Raw genomic sequence first — 6,116 nt, forward strand, 5'->3', positions numbered from 1 at the left:
GTTTATCGAATATCTAATTAGGGAGACCAATGCATGTTATGAGCAATATGTAACCACGATTTGGATAGATGAGGGGCTCTAGAATTTAATGACCCACCATTTCTTGACTTGGTATTTTTGGGTTGGGGATGATCTTTATAGGCTTGCGATTTTCTTGGGTGCAGGACTTGGAAATACTAGCTGGAACAACATGGATCTAGACGTTCCCAACATGACAGTGTCTGATCCTGAGATCGACACTAACATGATTGTCAAGCCGGAGCCTTATATTATGAAGCACATAGGGAGCTAGGTGGTAGTGGAGGTATAACACTTTTTGAAGTCAATCTCATAGTACTTGAGATACTAGGCTTACCTCAGGAACCTTTTGGAGCTAGTTGTAGTTGTGCTTTTGGGTTAATCTGATGTGGCATAGCAACTGATGTTTAAGCTTGTGTGTTTAAGTTATGTGTACATGGTTGTATGGTGTGATGACATTATATAAGCATATGTATATATAAGTGTGGTCTAAACTATCCATGTTTGTTGGTTGGGTGATCTGTTTATGCTTCCGCTTGTGTATTAGATCGATAATATTGTGATGGGTTGGCAATACCTCCTAGGACGTCGCAATCAAATGGCTTAAGTGAACGAGGGATGTCGCGTACTTGAGAGTCGGGTCATGATAGCACAAATGATCTCCGATGAGCTGAATACTCTATAATAGCTCTCCAAGTCAGATGAACTACTTCCATGACATGATGGCACAACTCCTCCAGTGCTTTACTCAGAACAACCAGCCTTCGCCTCCTCAACCTCAGGTTAAAGAGGAAACCCTAGAACAACCCCTCGACGATAAGATTATCATGAGCAATAAATCCTCCACTACTGCAGGCACCCATCTAGAGAAAAGAATGAGAAGATAAAAGATGCATTGTCAAAATAGTAGAGAAACTTAGCCTGCTACAAGGCTTGAAGGCACAACTGATAGAGGATCTTTATCGCTTCTCCAAACTCAAAATTATAGCCATATAAGTTGTCAGACTCAAGGAGTATGACGGCTCTTAGAGCCTTAAGATCCACCTTAGGTACCATCTAATAATGATGGCACCTTGTGCTGAAAACATGCCACTCATGATTCAATCCTTCTAAAAAAGTTTGACATGACCAGCTCTATAGTAGTTCATGATGGTTGGAGCAAACAAAATGGATGTAGGAATAACTGTGGGATGCTTTTATCCAATAGTACAAGTTTAACATGGACATCACTCCTACTTGTGATAACCTTGCTTGTACTTGAAAGAAAAGGGGAGAATCATTCAAAACCTACGCCCAGAGGTAGTGCATCCCGACTGCACAAGTCCATCTACTATCGATCATAACGAAATGATGGAACTCTTCATGAAACTTTTCCGTTCAAATATTTCTCCAAGTTAATTGGATCCAGCTCTGACATTTTCCCTAAACTTAGTGATAGTGTGAGTACACATATAGAACACAGTCTATGGAAAAAGTTGACGGAGCATAGTAGATGAAGCTAGAGGTTTGCCCCAAGAAATGATATAAAGAACTGGCTACAAAAGTGAATGCGACATTCATACAACCCTCTTAAATCCCTCCTAGTATAATCTAGAAGGCTCTTCTCTAACAAAACAAGGACTAGCAAAAGTATAGACAGTTGAGGAGGACAAAACCTCAACAGTTTGGACCTCTCTGAACGCCACTCTCTCAATTGTTGTCCAAACCCCAAGTGCTTTGGAAATTTCGATTCGAAGAAAACATGTGACTACCAAGTTAGAGAAAACTCCTATTAGGTTTTGAAGTTGACAAAAATTTTCTAAATTCTATTCTCATTTTCATTCTGAGGAACACGAGACTTTTGTGAAATTTTTTCAAAGTCTATCTTACATCAGAAGTCTGCCCCACTCTGACGAAGGCCCAGACTAAACGCAGGTGAAGAACAAAAATATAATCAAACTTAGGATCATTTTTATTCCTTCAAGGCTTCAGTACGAACAGGATACATAGATGGCTTTCTAGTTGGAAATATCACTTACCTTATTGGAATCAATCACGGAATGGAAAAATCATTTTTGGAAGGCAAGTTTCTTTGGAAAGAATCTACTTATGGAAATCAAGATTTTGATTGTATGGGCAACCAAAATCATCGGGCTTTCATCTCAATCTTCAAACGGCTCGAGATCTTTTAATTGATTCTATCCAATTGGTTGATTTTTGGAAAGTGCCAATGGTCGAAAAGGCATAGAGGAGTATTTAAGGAGGTTTTTCAAGTCATTCGACAGAGAGCATGAAAGAAGAATTCCAAAATCTGAAGTTTCTGAATCACTTGTTCTTCATCATATAGTGCTTAAACTTGTATTCGAAAGAGAGAGAAACACTAAAGAGTGACTTTGTGAGAGTAGTAGAAACTCTTTACTAAGAAGTCAAGATTATAAGGCTATAATTCTCTTTTGATTCATAATGAAAACCAGCCAGAAGACTGTCAGCGTGGGAGAGTGGACGTAGGCTTAAAATCTGAACCACTGTAAATCTTGTGTTCATTTTCTCTTCCCTAAACTCCTTTACTTTATTTGTTGTGATATCTTTACGTGTTTTGAAATACTTGTTAAAGTCTAAATTCTTCTTCAAAATCTATTGTTCATCAGACTCAGTTTAAAAGTAAAGTAATTTTATTGCATTTCGCAAAATTTATTTTTACACCTATTCACCTCCTCTCTAGGTGTTTATACTAGCTCCTTTATACCAAATGAGTGAGAGAGGACACTTTAAAGACAACTATTACATCTTGAAGGATAGGATCCAGAATTTTCTAGCTATAAGTGCATTTTTATACCAAAATGCACATCATAATGTTCAACAATGATAGGAATCTGGTTGGATGATATGTGTAGACCAGAAGGGAGTCATTTCAACCACTACTCTTATGATCATTAACCTTCTGGAGCACTATAGGAATTGGAGAAAGTGATGGACCAATAATCATAGAATTGCCGCCACATAGGGATGAATATGCACCAATTATGATTATTGATGTTTCAATCTTACCCATTATAGATGATGAAGCTGTCACCTATTGCTATGACATGAGGAGTGTAGATGCTATGACACAATATGGGATGTTACTATGCCCCCATCGAAATTGAGGTTAAGAAAGTTGTAAGCGAGCATAACATAGTAGAACAACTCAGAAGATGCCAGCATAGATATCACTTTTCAATTTGCTTTGATAAGCTAATAAGCACTAGGGCACTCTATTAATGATTCTCAATGAGGTATAGTCCCACAAACCATTGAAAAAGGAAAAGAGGAGGAATTTGGTGGGTTGCTTCTTTTAAAAGACCATTTTTAATTCTCGGACGAGAATTTCCACTAGATGGCAAAGGGGATGTCAAAGGCCTACACATCTCTATAAAGTGCTGAAATATGATTGTGGCATGGGTTCTTATCGACAACATTTCAACATTGAACATATGTCCCTTGGCTACTCTCTCATGCCTTGGGGTGGATTTAGGTAAGATTCTATTGACACATAAAATAATCTACTTGACACGTGAGTGAGAACAAATATGTGAATAGCACATGAATGTTGACAATCACAAGCGTGGGTATCACTATAAGTTGTGTCAACTCATCGACAAGTATAGGGATCAACATATGTTGGTTGACATTAGTATTCATCAATGCCACGTGTTTAGTTGTTGAAATATGATGACGAATAGTAGGTAGCTGCTAATATGAGCATTAGCAACGAATATCTATTAAAGAGATCTTAAAAAGCTGTTTTGAAGTTTAAAATCAATGAAACAGTTGACACCAACACATTTTTTGAGGAAACAGTTACCGCTTAAAACAAGATCGTGGGACTCTCATTATTACAAGAAACCACATCATATAACTGTTTATACACAACAAAGGTAGCCATTTGAAAATATGAAGGTTAGACTTGTGGAAGTGTAGAAATATGGAGGTAACCAATAAAAGTTACTTAAGGAATGATAATATCTAGGAATCGTTAGAATAAACTTACCATAAACCTTTATAGATACCGTAAATCATCTATCATAACTCCCCTAGTCAAGCAAATTTGCTCTTTATCTTTATTTTCTTGCACTTTATTTTTCCTAGTTGTATCTTTCAGATCCATGTTGTCGATTAAATTATGGTGTGTATCTTTATCTCAAGTGCTGCATCGTTGATTAAAAATCCAACATTGTATATTTATGTTCTCAAGATGTGACTTCAAGTAAATTCCGGTATTGTTTGTTTACACTCTATTACGTTATCAAGTATGTTATTTTTAGGCCTTGTCGTTAATCAAATTTTGACTCGGTTTGAGATTGTACAATGCTGTTTGAATTAAAGAAGTTGATTCCTTTTCGCCTTCGATACTTCTTATCCGGAATTGGCGTAGAACTCTAGTTTCCTTAAAAAAAAAAAACCGAAGAATGACTTTTGATAAAAGATATTTATCTTTTTGCCACGCCTAATGGGACTAGTGTTGCTGATTTGAGGAAGTACAACGGCTCACCGCACAATCAGTCAAGTTGATATTGCCGATACTAGTGGAAATAACTTGCCCTCACCGCCTATCATTGAGGGGGTAGGATGTGTTGAGTCATTAACGACACCTCTAGTGATAGACCAAGCTCAAGGTGGAGATATTGATGTTGCATGGTGTGAGATTTTATAGGACTATTACTAATTGTTCTAAAAGCTCAAGCTTTTAAATAAATACATGGTTTATTATTTCCTCTTGTGCTTGGTTTGGTCTTTTGACTAGTACTAAGCGTGGAAATTCAATTGGAGAGGCAAATGTTGCCTAGTTAGATTTGAGCTTAGGACCTCCAGTTTTGATACTATATAAGATTTGTGGGATCATTACCAATTGTTCTAAAAATTTAAACTTTTAGATGAATACGTGGTTTATTATTCAAATATTATAACATACAACAACTTATTGAAGAGCAAAGAAGACAACTGGAACAAAGTCCAATCACTAGGAGCTGGCATCAAGAAAATGCACCAATATGGTGGTTTGAACTCGCGCTTTGATCGAGGAAGACAATCATGTTTGCTACTTGAGGAACCTTTAGGGGATAAGAACTTATTTATACATAGATAGAAAGTTGGATAGAATACTGTGTCATGGTTATGACTATGTGTCACCCAATCATTGGCTCCATTTCCCTTACTCCAAATCTATTTCATTAAAGGAAACACGAAAGTGTGTTAATTAATTAGATAGCAGTACTGCTCTCTTGGACTACGAGCTTACAAAATTCATTTATGTAGCTAATGCGAACTTTGTCATTTACTAATTTTTTTGGCCATTAAAATATTAACCAATTAAAAATCAACTGAAGCCAAGAAAAACTTCATTAATTAAATGATGGTTTTTACATAGACACTACCTTATATGGCTAGGTCAAGGTAAGACATAACTTGAAATATCATCCGAAAAAGAGAATGTTCTTAATATTTTTCCGTATCACATATTAGGATATACTTTTGAGCAAATGTTCAGTTATCATGTGTCTCATTAGCTTAAAATAATCAGTGTATACCAAGTGCATTGTACACCCAACAAGGTAGTAAATCTCGACAATCTATATATATATAACCAAAACATATTATATGAATAAGCCTATTGTTAAACAGAAAATATGATGTGCGCTTCTTTTATTAATTTATAAACTAGACATGTGAAGAGCTCAATGTTAGACTAGACATCTTCTAAGCTAGTATATGAGACAAGTTCAATAGAATCAATTTCTGAAAAATCACAAATATGCAAAATATAGAAAAAAAAAATAGATGAAATGAATTGTTCCACAAATTTTAAATTTTATTTGAGATGACAAAGATCAACATTGAGAACCCAAGTCCCATGCAAAGAGCACAAGAATTCTACTACTATTGATAAGTATGAGCTTTTCACTATTTTGCCATTTTTTTACCATATCTTAGGCACCTTAGGCACCTTAGGCATCATGGATGAAGGAAGACCAAGCATGATTCCAAGTCTTAATGTGAAGACTAGTATTCCCACTTTATCTGCCTTGCAGCTTGTCAAGGGAGTCAAGAAGGACGAAGAAACCTTTGTGGCCCACCATTTG

This window comes from Eucalyptus grandis, chromosome 11 (assembly GCF_016545825.1).
Source record: "Eucalyptus grandis isolate ANBG69807.140 chromosome 11, ASM1654582v1, whole genome shotgun sequence".
NCBI lineage: Eukaryota > Viridiplantae > Streptophyta > Magnoliopsida > Myrtales > Myrtaceae > Eucalyptus > Eucalyptus grandis.